The 16061-nt window shown below is 32.3% G+C and overlaps 1 protein-coding gene across 5 annotated transcripts in view; it reads right to left on the bottom strand.

Moving 5' to 3' along the window:
• CALCRL (calcitonin receptor like receptor) overlaps positions 1-15196 on the bottom strand; it is a 112651-nt gene extending 97455 nt beyond the window's left edge. For all 5 annotated transcript variants that reach the window (XM_060152477.1, XM_060152481.1, XM_060152482.1 and 2 more), the window contains exon 1: positions 14990-15196. The gene's annotated coding sequence lies outside the window, so the exon portion shown is untranslated. The remainder of the gene's footprint in view (positions 1-14989) is intronic.
• Positions 15197-16061: the final 865 nt, after the last annotated feature.

Below are 16061 nucleotides of genomic sequence, written 5' to 3'. Positions count from 1 at the left end.
GGGGTGTTGGGTGGGAGATGGAGATGCCTCACACAACACGCATTCAATTTTAAAGTTTATTTCCTTTTGTCAGAATATTGTTAAGATTAGACCCTTTTTAAGATTTCACAGTTAAATCATAGTATATGTATGATTTAAACACTTTGTGAATTTTACAAGTATGATTTAGGTGTGTGAATTCTATTTGACTTTAGGTTAGTTTCTTAGCTACATGGAGGGAATTTTGGAACACCAATGATGACCAACCTGTGAATCAATGTATATGTGTAAGTATTTGTGTGTGTGTGTGTGTGTGTGTGTGTGTGTGTGTGCGTGTGTGTGTATACTTACCGCCAAGTCCAGTGAAAAAGGAAAGGGTCAGTAAAGTTGTATTTTGGATTATTACCAAGTTTCTAAGACTTTTAAGTTATAATGATTCAGACATGGAAAATGTGCACCTCAAATCACAAAACTAATAATTCTCAGAGCCAGAATTAGAAGGGAAAGCAATATATATCTTGTTATTTATGTGTAGTTCAGTGTGAATTTATACTCATTATTTCATTATTTAGAAAATTAATTGATTTAAACCTGTGCCTTGTTCACTCTTATTTTGTTACTGTAAATTTGAATCTAATCAGGTTATCATCTCTTATCTCACAATATGCAGTGTAAAGTAAAGGGAAAGTGGTTTTCAGAGCACAGGGGACTCAAGTACTTAAGTATCACCTCCCTCTGTATGCTGAGCCACCCCAGATTGATTTGGTAGGTTTGGAATGAGCCAAGAGATTTGCAGTTAACCAAATAAGCTCTGCTGTTTTAAATGTGGTATGATTAATGTAGCCCAATTTCTGGGCTACCTTTAGAGAAACTATCCTAGACAGACTCAGATTTCCCAGTGGGTCAGTCTCTCTGAACCCTCCCCTTTTAAAAGTAGAGTCATTATCTTGACTAATTGGGTCCAAGTCTTAGAACATGATTACCATCCAGGTAATCTTGGAGGTGGTACCACCTGGTACCAGGAGGTGGTATTTGCTTCTCACAACTTCTTCATAAACACTCCTCACCTCTTATCAGAAGGAATAACCCTTAGGCTTAACACTCAACCCCATTCTTCAAACAAAAGAGCAGGTAAATTCTTCATATCCAAAATGTTATACCAAGCAGCTGGAGAGTATTTGTATACTAACTTTTTATTCATGACCATGTATCCAAAATATCTTCACATCTTAACTGATGCAGTTCAGTGCTGGATTTTTATTTCCTAACCTTTCTGGCAAATACTATGTCTTATTGAACCAATTTATCTTCTCTTATAGCTTCTCCTTTTATCTTCTCCCTCTTTTCCTCTCTTTATTCTATTCACTCCCTTTTATTTTTCTGGTTTATTTTACTTACAATCCCATCCCTCACTGTGGCTTTATATCAGTTTTTTGACTCAGTAAACAATAATTACTAAGTTAATTACATTATTACAGTCATATATATTTGGTCTCTGAATGAGAATTTTTCTGAATCTTTCCTGTTCTCTGTTCTCCTGATTAGTCTCTAACTCCCTAATCTTGTTCCTTTCATTTCCAGTTTCATCAACTTCTGGTTGAACCTCTAAACCTTTCACCTTGACAGACACTGTCACCGGACCTGACATGGTTTTACTTCAAGGCAGAAAAGTTTAGGATTTGTATAGTTTTTAAATTATATGTTTAAAAATATGCAATTAAAAAATAAGATCCATGTAAACAAGGAGAGTACATCCACTCCTTTAGAAACAAATGAGGTGAGGACCTAGTAAGTAAGAGGAATTAGTTAAAATAGAACTAATCAGAGAATTGCTAGTAATGTTTGTGGACAACATCATGGATTACAAAACTGATTTATGGTTATATTCCATGCTATAGGCTAACAAGCTATTCCTCTAGAATAGAGACACTTTAACAGAGTCAAGGAGATCCAGTATATAAGAGCTGAAGAACTACTAAAATTGATAATGAATTTTGTTCTATACCCTTAAATCCAATGTGCAATGAAGAGTCAATTATAATAATTAGTGAAACGTTTTTGACAGCAATTTTGTTAGACTTAATTTAGTATTAGACAATTATTCAGTCTTCAAAAGAGCTTTTTCATCCTGCAAGTAACACTCTATTAGAAAAGGCTCTCAAGAATACATGGTACCTCTGCTGAATCTAGATGAGAGTAAACAAATGTTTTGGCATTGCCTTTTTCTGAACAGGACTACTGGGAGCACCCATTTTTCATTGTAGGGACTGATTCTAGCTTGAGAAAGTGTGAAGTGTCTCTGCTCACTGTGAGAAATTAGTTATTTTTGCGCTCCAATTTCTTGAACTGAAAATTCATTATTATTCTATTAATATGTAAAGCGTATTTTAAGTGCCCTTTCCACCATTTCATCAAGCCCTTCTAGATTAGAAATTGTCACATTTTGGTCTTTTAAGTTATTGTTGATTTCAGCTTTATTTTATTATTGTTGTTGTTTTTAAGCTACTTGGGACAAAGAAAATGTAGATTATTGGATTGTCATGTTATATATAAACATACCAGAAATTAATTGAATGTAGAATAATTCTTAAAACAAATACAATTTTTTTAGGGTATTATTATCATTTATGTTTTGTAATAGTAACTTTATTATAAGTTTACCATTCAATAATACCACATAAAGTCAGAAAGTTCAAGAAGACTTAAACAAGAAGCTATTTCACAACTTACTTTTATGTTTTGAACAATACTTCATTGAGGACAGAGCGTTGTTTAATCCAAGCTAGTTTGTTGCTTGTGGTTTAAAATCCAGTCATATTAGATAATATACTGAAGGACAGTAAAGTTACAACCTTGACACATTTTATACACATATTTTTTTTCTGAATACTATGGACATATGTTGAGAATCAGTCTTTTTCTCAAAGGAATATTATTATTTCCCTGAATGATATACATTCTAGACTCAGAAGAAAGAAAACCTCAACAGTGATATTTCTAGGTGAATGAATGACTAACACCTGTTTTAAAAGAAAATAAAGTTAGCTCTATGTGTCTCAAACACATGGAGAATCTTAATTAGAAAAGTATTGTTATAACTTATGAGTTGTGTCAATTAAAAGATACATTTTGTGAAAATTCATCATTAGGCTTTCAAGCAAATCATGATTTTATTTAATGACAAGTATGTATTTTAATTTATAAAATAGTCCTTTGGCTTTAAGTTTAGAAAACTTTCAAAGCTATACAATGATGAAAGGGCATTGACAGTTGGCACACTTTAAAATTATCTTTAAATATTTATAAATCAACACTTAAAAGCTTGATAAATTATAGATTTACAAATATGTAACTCTTCACTTATCAAACAGAGGTATAATTTTTTGTCAATTAAACAGGAGTTGTATTCTACCCTATATGCTTTATTAAAAGACTGATTTACTTTCTTTCTATTTCACTGCTAAGGGTTTTTTTTCTCCTTCTATAGACTTTTTAGTGCTATTGTCCAAAAAGGCAACAAGTAATGGAGGAAGACTTTTGTTGGGAGGTAACAGTGGGCAAGTCTGCCAGTTTCAACAAGAAATTCTGCCAATTTCAGCCATTGTTTGGCCATTTGGGGAAATGCTTCAACACTTTGTGTTAAAACACTGACCAGCCTTCTCATTTACCCCAGTTTGAAAGGTCATGCTTTGGAATTCAGTGAAACCTGAACACTAAATACATTACCGAAAGCATCTTTATTAATTTATTTTCCTTTACAAAGACAGTGAAGGGGTAAATATTAGGTTGACCTAAGAATAATGAAATGCTAATTAGCTTCTGAATATTTTCTCTTTGGCAATGTGTAGTGATTCTAACACCTTCAAAATTTCAGCTCTGACATCTACTGTGTACTGCATACAAAATCACAGTTACTAGTTTTCTGTGGAGACTGGTAGAAAGAAACATATTCATTCATTTAATCATTTATTAAGCAATCTTTAGCACCTACTAGTGCAGGCACTTATTTAGGTGCTTAGGATATATTAGTGAAAAAAAAATAGAAATGCTTGTACTTGTAGAGCTTACATGTTAGTTGCATGGACAGAAAATAAATAAAAACAGAAAATATGTAAATTATAGTGGATGGTTTGTTGCAAGGTGATTGGTGTTAAAGGAAAAAGCAAGAACATGCTAAAATAGCTAAAGATGAACAATAGGGTTGTGGTGGTATAGGTGTAGGTTTATCTTAAATAGTGATTAGTTTAGACCCCATAGAAAACTTTTTACTTGAGCAAAGACTACAGGGAGGAGAGGGACCTAGGCATATGGATATCTGGGAGAAAAACATTCTATGCTCATTAAAAGAGACTCAGATAAGTTTTAATCCCTTCTTAGATAATGTGTTGACCTTCCCTTAAATTTATGCCAATTGATATCAGAAGTACTAGCAAGAAGTAAACTTGTCTGGAGGTGAAGGACTCAACAAAAGAAAGAAGAGCTACTAAAATCTGGAATCCAGGAACTACACACCCACAAATAAGAACGATTAGCATTTTTTTTCATATTCAGATGCTATAATGATGCATATGTGATTAAGAGTAAAGAAGACATAATAAACTTAGAAAGTTACTCAATTCATTCAAGTAAGTATTCCTTCACTAATTTCTATTATAATTTTGTATTAGTAAAGTAATATGATACACAATGATCTTTGTTTTATTTATATATTTATCATTTATTGGCCACGCCATGCAGTTTGCAGGATCTTAGTTCCCTGACCAGGGATTGAATCTGGGCCCACGGCAGTGAAAGTACGAGTCCTAACCACTGGACCGCCAGGGAATTCCCTGATCTTTGTTTACTACAAATTTAATTCCAAGGAGTTAGTCAAATTGGAATTGATATACTGTGATAGCTCTCCAGATAGAAAAGCTTACACATTGTATTTACAGACTGCTTCCCTTTCGTGATAATAAAATTATGCAGTTATGTGTGGAAGAAAAACATAGACCAAGATGTAGGACAATCCTTGAAGTCTAAATGATTTTGAGTAATTAGGAGCAGAGTGTTGTCTCAGTGTAAAAATCTAACTTTTTTTTTTAGAGCACACGCTATGTCAAGACCTACATCATAGTTACACGTAACGAAACCCTCTGAAGACACACTGAGCTGGAGTCTCCTATTTCTAAGTTAAGATCCCATTGACTAGATTTATTTAGCTTATTCTAGCTTCTAGCTTCAGAAACTACATGTAACATTAAAAGTTTTTAACATGTAGTCTTTTATGGTATGTATGGTACTATAACTGAGAAAGTTGAGAATATGTAGCCTTAAATATGTAGTGTCTTATGGTACTAGGGTTGTGACAGTTACGAATTCAGTGAACTGTGAGCTTTCAGAGTTAATCTGAAACACACAATTAGTGGATTTTTGAAGGATTTTTTCTTTTTTAAAGATTCCTTTTTTGTTTTTTAAATGGTACAGTTACTTTTGTATTTTATTTATTTACTTTTGGCTGTGTTGGGTCTTCATTTCTGTGCGAGGGCTTTCTCTAGTTGTGGCAAGCGGGGGCCACTCTTCATCGTGGTGCGCAGGCCTCTCACTATCGTGGCGTCTCTTGTTGCGGAGCACAGGCTCCAGACACGCAGGCTCAGTAGTTGTGGCTCACGGGCCTAGTTGCTCCGCGGCACGTGGGATCTTCCCAGACAAGGGCTCAAACCCGTGTCCCCTGCATTAGCAGGCAGATTCTCAACCACTGCGCCACCAGGGTAGCCCTGAAAGATGTTTGAGTTATACAAAAACTCTAACATAAATTCTTTGATTTTGGTATATTTATTTTGAAGGAAGTAGGCTGGAATCTGGTTCATTAAATATGGACGTATATTAATTTTATGATCAAAAGACTTGGTAAGTCTTCTAATAATTTTTGAACTGATAACATGGAGCACAGTACAGGAAATCCTTTTGGAAAGTGTATAATTAAGGAAGTTAATTCATGTGAAGAATTCAATTAATTAAAATATTAAACAATATTTAGGAAAATCATTTATGGATTACATCCCTCTCAGTTTGCTCTAGACCTTAAAACTTGCTCATATCTCATTTGAAGACCTTCCTGTTCAAATTAATGAAACCAAACATTCTTCAAACTTTATTCTTAATGATATCACTTTCTTTAACCACATTCTTTTTGTCTAAAAAATGAACAATTTCTGCTACATGACCATGACATTTGTGGTGGATTTAGATGCAAGGAAATCTTTCTGTTAAAATTTAAAATGTCAAAGTTATATCAGAAGCAGTTGAAAAGAAGATATTTCAGAATATCAAAGCACATACAATTGTGAGCTAAGTAGAATCCATTATATTATTCTTTATTTCAGTTTTTTTTTCTACTTTTAATCTATAATCCAAGGTTTCTTAAATATAATAAATATATGCAGAAAGTATCTGATTTATCAGGTTTTGTCATTTTAGAAACACCCTAGTTAAGGCATTCAGTCCTGATCTTGCAACAAAATGAAAAATAGAGTGGCAGCCAGCAGTATAGCTTAAGAGTTAACCAGCACTGTCTTACACTGCACTGAGGTGGAGCTGATGTTGTCCAGACCCGGGGTCTTACCTTTAACATCTAACATAGAGGCTGGCACATTGTGAGTGCTTTCTAAACTGAAGATCAGGCTGTTTAACCGTAGCACCCCTAATATCAACGATGACATAGTCACTGGGTTAAACTACAACTGTTCTCTGACAAGATTAAATTCTGGTGTGAACAGAAATTTCCCCATATAAAATATATTGCAATGAGAACATATTTTAACTTGATAAGAGGAAGAGCGAATCTGGAAGATCCTGTGTGTATGTTATCTTTTTCAAAAAAAGTGGAAACCTTATATCATTTCTCTTTACCCTCCCCCATTCATAATGTATTTTTATGTTATAACATATATTATATTTCTTTTAAATATACCTTTAACATACATTTAAGCCCATATCAGACTGCCCTACCAACCCCCTAAAAAAAGTCCTGAGTAACTAGAGAATATGAACCATGCTCATGGTTGGATGACAACATTAAGGCCTCAGTTCTTGTCAATTTAACTAGTGAATTCACTACAGTTCCAGTTATCATTCCAGAAGGAATTTTTGAAGAATTTCCCAAATCTAAAAATCTAAATAATTTTGGAGAAAAAAGAGTAAATATGGATGAATTCCCCAAACTAGTATGATGGTTAATTTATGTTCTAACTTGGCTAGGCTATGGTGCCCAGTTGTTTGATCAAACAGTAGTCTAGATGCTGCTGTGAAGATATTTTGTAGATGTGACTGACATCTACCATCAGACACTTTAAATAAAGGAGATGACCCTTGATAATGTGTGTGGGCCTCTTCCAATCGGTGGAAAGCTTTAAGATTAAACCCTGAGGTTTCCCAATAAAGAAAGAATTTTTCTTCAAGATTTTTTTCCATGCTACTCTTGACTATCTGAGGCCAGAATGAAGCTGCTGAGTATTTGGTTTGGAGGAGAGTCCAAAGGTGTAGGTTTAGGTATAGAAACATCGTGAATGGAGAAGGGTACAGAGAGGAGATAGAAAATTACCAATTGCGGATTCTACCTACTGTGTAGTTTTTTCCTAGAGCCCTGCAGTATTGCCCTCTAGTTGATGGAGATAATCTTAAAAACCATTTGTTTCTGATGTTCATGTCTATTTTTTGAGTTCATAGGTACTTATAAAAGTATCTGAAGTAACTGAAAAATATATACGTATAATTTACTTCATTCAGAAGAAAAATTGTCGTTTGAATTAATTAGCAAGTTTCATAAATGAGATCCAAAAACTCTTAATGGATCCATCAAAAAGGGAGATCCCATGAAACTCATGCAACTGTATGCAAAATGTGAGTCCCTATGAATGTAGTTGGTTTTGTACTGGAGAAAGAATTTGTAGTTTTCATTATATTCTCAATATGGACCGTAATTCATAAAATATTCAAAAACAGATTTTTAGAATAAATTATCTTAAACCAAAACTTAAATGAATGTTCACTGTCCTATTGCACAAGTACTCTTTCATCCTATTTCTGAAATATAATACATAAGAAAATATAAGTGTCTACCATTAGGCAGTAGTAAGAAGGCCCTGTAATAAAGACATTTTTACAAAAAGAAAATAACCACCAAAAACTTGGAGCCCTACAAATGAAGTTTAATTTGATCATTCTAAATGTCCTTTAAATTTTGAGTTTCTACAGCTGCTATAAGTAGTAAAAACTAAAAATTTCTTGACAAACATCTAAATTTATCTCTAATGTACCATATTCCACAAAATCCACATAACATAAATAAACTTACTTTTATTATCTTATGTTAGAAGAAATTGAGTTTAAATCTGGTGGATCATTATGCTTATTCAACTTTGTGCAATGTTAGCAATAAGAGATCTAATAATAGATAATATATAATAGTGCAACAAAATAGTTAGGATTCAGAGTCATGGTAGATGTACGTTAAAATCAGAGCTTTATCAATGATATCATTTGACTTCGGGAACACCATGTACTTCATTGGGCATCATGTGTAAAAGAAAGAAAGAAACAATAATTTCTGTATAATATACCTTTACAATTCTTAGCTTGAAGATACTTTTTAGGTGCTCAAGCTCTGTAGAAATGGTGATTAACAGTGTCAGTTTTATTAGGTCTGGCACATATTATATGATGATGGCAAAGTGTGATCAGTCTAAAAACTGATTACAAATCACACTTGTTCACTCTCCCTGTCCTGTGAAGAAGTTGTATTCTAATTGTCTGTATGTTTATTGTTTCGAATGAGCTTTTGCATAGAGACAAGTTATGTCCTCAGTCTTGTTCACAAAAGATTTATAATGAGCACTAAAATGTGTTGAATACCTACTACGTGCCAAGTGCTGTGCTAAACATTTTCAATGTATTGTTTCTTGGATTCCTCACAAAACCTTATAAAGCAATGTGATTAATCACTTCCATTTTACAGAAGAGAAAGGGGAACTAAGAAGTGGTGAAGTTTGGGTTCATATGTGAATGACCTGAAGCCAAAGTCCATTAAGCTGCACTTCTCATATTTCATATGCACAGCTCATATTTCAGCTGTGGTATTGTAATTTTTTTCTTTTCATTTTATTTGCAATTGATAAGAAAGCAGTGGGAAATAAAAATCTACTTAAAAATTAAACTTATGGACTAACCAGGAAACCCAAGATTATTTACTCTATCACTGTTTCAAAAGAATTTCAGTTCATTCTATACTTAACTTAAGGTTCCAGGAACAGCATCCCTTTGCAATAGGAATGATGAGATACCAGCCACCAATTGGAAAGGGAAGAAGAGTGGTTCAGAGCATGAGTCAGAATTTAAGTTCTGGTTTTGCCACTTGATAACCATATGAACTTTGGCACATTACTTAGGAGTTCTGTGCCTTGGTTTTGGAGTTTCTTACCTGCAAACAAAGATAATAATATTTGCTAGGGCTTTGGGGAAGATTAAATGGGTTTATACATGAGTAATTAATAATGTCCATAGCACATGGCAAACCCTTAAAGAAATTAGCTAAATCAGGAGCAGCAAGCCACCCTTTAAAAGGGGGTTCTCTTGTATGAGTGCAGTGTGGACAAATTCACCCATGCTGACTTCTGGTGGGAATGCTGCAGCAGGGAAGGCAGACTCTACTGTTTGAGGCAGAAAAAAAAAAAAAAAGTTTCTGTCCCTCAGGGATATTAAGATAGATGCATCCAATAATGCATCCTTCATCCAATAATTCATCCTTATCTAATAATGTCAAGGACCAAAAAGCAAAGCTGACAATAAATATATTTACCCAAGTAAACCTGACAATTCCAAGATATTTTAGTTAGTTAACTGGGAGTTTAACGAAATTGTGTTTAACACATTTAAAATGTAGCAATATCCTTACTAAATGTGACATGATTGATGTCTAAAATGTACTCCATTCCAGGGAATTGCTTCAAACAACAACTATATCTAAATTTCTAAAACACAAATCCATAAGTTATATTTTTTGCCTTAGCTAATAAAGTATAGGGGCATGTCCTAAAAAAAAAGATTTAAAACCAAAAAAATTTCATTGAAAATAGATTTTTAAAGAAGACATATGTAAATTGATTAATAAAATATTTAAGCATGTTACCCTGATATTAGATCTGCATTATTTAAGGAAAAACAAGTCTCCTATTTTGCCTCACATTTGAAAATAACAGAATTACAAAAAAAAACCAACAGTTTTGTATTGATGACATTCTTTTCCCATAGTTTTAATCCTCCTTATTTTCTGCTATAACATTACTTATTCTTCTCTAGTACTTACTGAAGTTCCAATTTTCCCTTCAAGTTATCCTTGGAAGGGAAGCAAAATTGAGGTTCATGCACAAATATCTGCATAATAATTGGTGTCAGGTTAACTAATGGTTATGGGTTCAAAATAATGCTCGTTTGTAAAATGTATGAAATCAGTGCTTGGATATAAGACAAATTTATCTTAGTTTTGATTGATAAAACCAAGCTTATGTGTTCATGAATATGCTAATGACCTCCCAGCTGACTAAGCTGGAAGGAGAGGGGCACCTTGTAAACCAGCTAGCCGCTATTTCACTATATCACTGCTATTTAATATACCAAATGACATGCTCACAAGTCACTATGGTTTTATGAGAAGCACAATTGAGTTCAGGTTAACCTAAACCTAAATAGAGAAATAATGACAGATTTATACAAAAGTTTATGCCATATTAACATTTTTTATCTAAAAAATATGTTCCATGTTAAAAGGAATAAGATTTCACTAAAAATTGGGCTCCATCCAACAACTTCAATAAAGTATAAAGCAATAGCCTCAATACCACAGGGTTGGTTTGGTTAATTGTTTATTTAGATTTATATTGGGTCGAGCTGAGCTTTTGATCTTTTAATTGGTAGTAAGGTAGGAAGCATATGATGCATTTAATTAAACCAGGAAGGAAGAAAAAGATTAAAACTTGTTTTATGTTTAAAAGTAAATAAACTCTTTTGACCATTTTTGCAAACGACAATATGTTGTGTTTGTTTTGTATAATACTGTTTCTTTTAAGTAAACTAATTTAAAGGAAAAAGAGGAAGAAACATGTTCTAGGAAAGTATTTGCAACTTATCATCTGATAATAATTCTGGTAACCTAATAAACATAGACTCTAACTCAGTTCACAGCCAGTGATTCCATTTTATTTTTTAACAATAAGAAGCCTTTTATTGGATCTTTAAAATCCATTTCTTCATTTTTTTGTAAATAACATTAAATTAAAAAACTAACTTGATTTTAAGTTTACTCAAATATGGAAAAATACAGATTATTTGATCTAATCTGATTTAATGAACAATATTATAATCCAAATTAGACATGAGAAAATAATAATCTGGATTTATTGAGGACAAAAAGTTTAAATTATTTAAATGGGAATGGCAATAGGATGTATAAAATATATTTCCTATTATTTAAATGGGTTTTGGTAATTTAATTATCATATATCTAATCATATGCTCTTTTTTCTTAAATCACACTAGTTCAATATTTATATTCCAAAGTTTACAATTAAATGTATTCTATATTATTTTTTCAATTTTACACTAATTAAGGCTGTATACCTTCAAAATTATAAACCAACTTATAAGTAGGTAAACTAAAATTAAGGTGTGAAAACTATCCAGTTACTTTGAGTTGCATAACTACTATTGATGAAAGAATTTGGGCAGGTATGATTGTCCATGTGAATAAATGGGAAAATGATCGAGATATCTGGTTAGCATATAGACCTTGTGTTTCTGGTTAAGTATTTGTTTTCCACCTAATTGCATCAGAACATTTTCTGATATTAAATGAGAGAATTTCTTAAATTTAATAGTGCAGCATGGTAATAGTACTTTGGTAGAAAAAGAGAGATTTCCTAAGAAATTATAAACATTTATATAGTGCATCCATGAACTTCAAAACCAGACACAGACAAATCTTTTAAATAGGTGTGTACTGATTTTCCATCTTACGTATATTCTCTGATAGTCTAAGTCAAGAACTAAGAGACACTACAAGTCAAGAACTAAGAGATACTACACTCTTTGAGTGTCGTCTTTAACACTGTTGCAATGATGTATCTTATGTTTATGGTTTAAGAGCTTCTCTGAATCCTAAATAAAGATAAGGAATAAAACCAAAGACTCAAATAATGTCCTTTAAATATATTTGTTTTCTGAAATGTTGACACCATTATCATGGTATCCCTAAAAACAATTATTTTTTCAAGCTGTGTTCAAAGTCATACATAGAGTATGAAATAAGTTTTGTTTAGTGAATGCATATTTAGATCTTTAAAAAGTTTATTTTAATTGTTCTATAGCAGTCTCTAAGGCAATTCTTAAAAATTAAGTAACTATCAAATTTTAACCATGGAACTAAAGGTTGAAAACAAAATATTGTTATAATGGTTACAAATATCTAAATTAGAAATATGTAATAATACTATAAACTGAATTCTGATTAGTTTTTTTGTATTTATCAAAGAATTTTTCCACATTAACATAAAGCTTATAAGGTAAACTTTTGTCTTAATATTATTTTGAATTTTTTACTGAAGTAAATATCTGTTATGCATAAAATAATGATAAAATATGTACAGGTTAATGTGAAAGTTCTCACAGTATACTAGGGTGTTGACTCCATTTAAACTTCAGTATGTCCTAGGCATCACCAATGAGTAAAGTACATATACCTTGGCCATTCACTTAACATAGTTTTTAAAATTACAGACCCAGTTCTAATTTCTATTTAAGTTTTTGTTATTCATTTTTTTCAAAGTGAATGAATACTCTTATATATTCTAAAAATTTACATATTTTAACTAACAAAATAATATTTTGGCATATGCCAAGATATACTGGGGAAAAAAGAACTTGTAGCAATAACCAAAAGCATATTCTTAAAGATATCTAAATATTGCAGGTAGAACATAGTTTTGCTCACATTACCCATGTGATTTCTCAATTCTGTATTTTTATCTTACATATTTAGAACTGTAATTAGATTCTGTGTATTGATTTTATGATCCTACAGGGTAATATCATCCAGAAAAGTAAATTAATTCTTAATGGCTGAAAGCATGCATTGATGCTCTGATATTCTCTTACCATTAAAGAAAGCAAACTGTAGAATTTAATAATATGAATTCTTATTTCCAGCTTTCAATTATTTTCTCAAATAATAAACCTTTGCCAAATGACCCTCAATATTCGTTGCCTAGTGTTTTTCCACAGTATTTTTTGAAAATAAAGATTATAAACCATACTATAAGAATAGTTACAAAAAATAAATTAAATTATTTTAATAATTTAAAGAAAATTATGGGGTTTTGGCTAGCAATTAAATAAAGATTAGAGAATTTGAGGGAGTTCCTTATTATAAAATATAATATTAATGTAATACCTCCTTGTAAGAAAGTAATCTAAATTAAAAACAGTGTTATTTTAATTTTTGTTACTAACCCATGGCATTGGGTTAGGCATTTAGTGTGTTCTTTCCATTTCTTCCCCTAATTATCTAATGGCTGTTTACAAAGTCACATTCTAAAAACACTATCCATTTCCACAAATGTGTCAGGGAACTCAGTACAATTAATGAATGACAGGAGATAGGAAACCAGCCATAATATTTTTAAAGAATCACAGAAATAAGACTTAATTGAACTTTCCATTATTTGGAGAAATTTGTGGGAAAACTGAGTAGAAAATTATGAAGGAATTACTCAGAATGTGTTGGTAGTCCACCGTTAATGTGCCAGATTATGGGTGATTAAGTACAGGATTTCTCCACTGAAGGATATTTTGCAGATTATAATTTCACTTAGGTAAGAAAATATATTAAAATTATGTCAATTAATATAATTTGAACCCAAATCTGACATCTAATTTTTCTTAGCAACAAATTTGTCATGTCTCTATACCAACAACTTATTAAGTAGATACTAGTTTCTTAAATTGTCCAGGACGGTCTGTACTGTTGAAAGAAGCATTAACAGATGATTCATCTCAACATTTCAGTAAGTTTTATCCTGGAAGTTCTTTTTTTAATACACACTTTAATTTCCCTGTTTAATTATCTGATATATCTATTTGGGAAATATTTTGTTACTTTTCTTTACCCACGGTTATCTCAGTATCACACCCTCCCCGAAAAAGTTTGCAGAGGGATACCAGACAAATGGAAGTAACACATTCTATTAGCTTAAGAGCTTTGAAATTGGAGTTAATATAGAAATATCAACATTTTCTCAACCCTAGTTGTTTTTTTCCTTTGTTGCCCACCCCATGATCCAATACAGCGGAAACAGTTCAGAGTTAGTAAAAGAGAGACTTAGACACATCTGGCAACAGCGAACAATGAAAATTCCATTAGTTCAATAGTTAGAGATGTATGTGTAAATAGGCGTGAGTGGCAAATAGAAGACAAATATAATAAACCCAAAGTGATTCCTTTTCTTTTAATTCTCCATCGTGTTCAACTACAGAGTGAGACTCCGAGACCCCCATAAGTAGTTATTCTTTCACCCCCTTTTTAGAATACAGATTATATGGAAAGTTTAAAGACTCTTCCTGGGGGAAAAATGTTTTCCAGCTGTCAAAATTTAAGCTTAGCTAATAGTAGAGCTAATTTTAAAAAGCATTGTTCCCTGATTAAGATATTTGTTCAAAAGTATGCCTTTTAATCCATTTAGATGTTTTATCACTTCCCAAATTTATTTTTCTAGAATATCACTGTACATAATATTATCTAGTAGTAATAGGTATTGTGTACATCTTGGGGAGATATACTCTCATTTTTCTAACATGTGAAATAAATGAGAATTGTTTCAACATAATTTCAATGTCACTAACTAAATTCTATAGTAGAAACATTGTCAAACTACATGAGAATACGACTCCGAATAAATATATTTATTTTGAATAATGCACTTACCCAGCACAGCTCCTAAGGAAATTCTTGGTGAAATATTCTTAGGATGGAATTTGATTTTCTGAGATTCCGCAGAAGAAATGTACCCCCAGACAAGGTGCGGAAGGGTGAAAGCTTTGCAGTGTAACCCTGCAGGCAGGGTGAGGTCCAGTTAGCAGAGCTTGATGATCTAAAGCAGGAGGTGACACTCTCTGCTGGAGAGAGAGGGTTGTTCTGAGTAGATTGGAAGGGTTGTCACATTGTATGTGCTCAGCAGCAGAAGGGAAACATCAGAGCTTCCTGTTACATCACTCTGACCCCGCCTGCAGTTAGTGTTAGGTTACTTTCTTTCTCAAATGGCATACCCCAGGAAAGCAGCACTCCTTTTTTATTCTGAGACAAGAGCAAGAAGCAGCCTGAACAGACAGAGATCATATGCTGTATGAATACATTGTTAGCAGCAAAAGCTGGCTGTATTTCACCTTGACTGAGTTCTGTTAGAACTTGTCAAACAGAGATGCCTATGATTTGAAGGAAATCTGAACATAGTATTCTGCTCAAAGAATTAAAGGAATTAGGAAGTGTGTGCGTGTGTGTGTGTGTGTGTGTGTGTGTGTTGAATTACACTTTACAAAGCATCAAGGGAATTTTTTAATCTAACATGTCTTTCTTCATAAAGGAACACAGAAAACTAATAACTATTTTTCCCTCATAATTAGTTCTGTGATCTAACTCTTGTTAATTTGGATCTCTGATAATCAGAGCTATTCCCTGATCAGTTTTCCACAATTAAATGATGAAACTCTATCCTGTAGGTTTTTGAACATTTTTTTTATTTTGTTCATGACATAGATATGTGTGTATGTGTCATAACCAAAACCATTGTGTGTGTATGTGTTGTGTGTGTATACATATACATACATAATTATTTTTCATTATATATAAATATATATCTTAGAGAAAATAACCTTTTGAGAACGTGTTTATACATTTAAAATAATTGCACATATTTAAAAATATTTGACTTGTTATCACCTATGAAATAAAAGAGTAATTAATACCACTACACTTATACCTCAAAATAGCCTTAACAAAA

The sequence above is a fragment of the Lagenorhynchus albirostris genome, chromosome 6 (assembly GCF_949774975.1).
Source record: "Lagenorhynchus albirostris chromosome 6, mLagAlb1.1, whole genome shotgun sequence".
In the NCBI taxonomy this organism is placed as follows: Eukaryota; Metazoa; Chordata; class Mammalia; order Artiodactyla; family Delphinidae; genus Lagenorhynchus; species Lagenorhynchus albirostris.
Note: the sequence above shows the minus strand (reverse complement) of the source record. Positions and strands in the feature narration are given on the sequence as shown.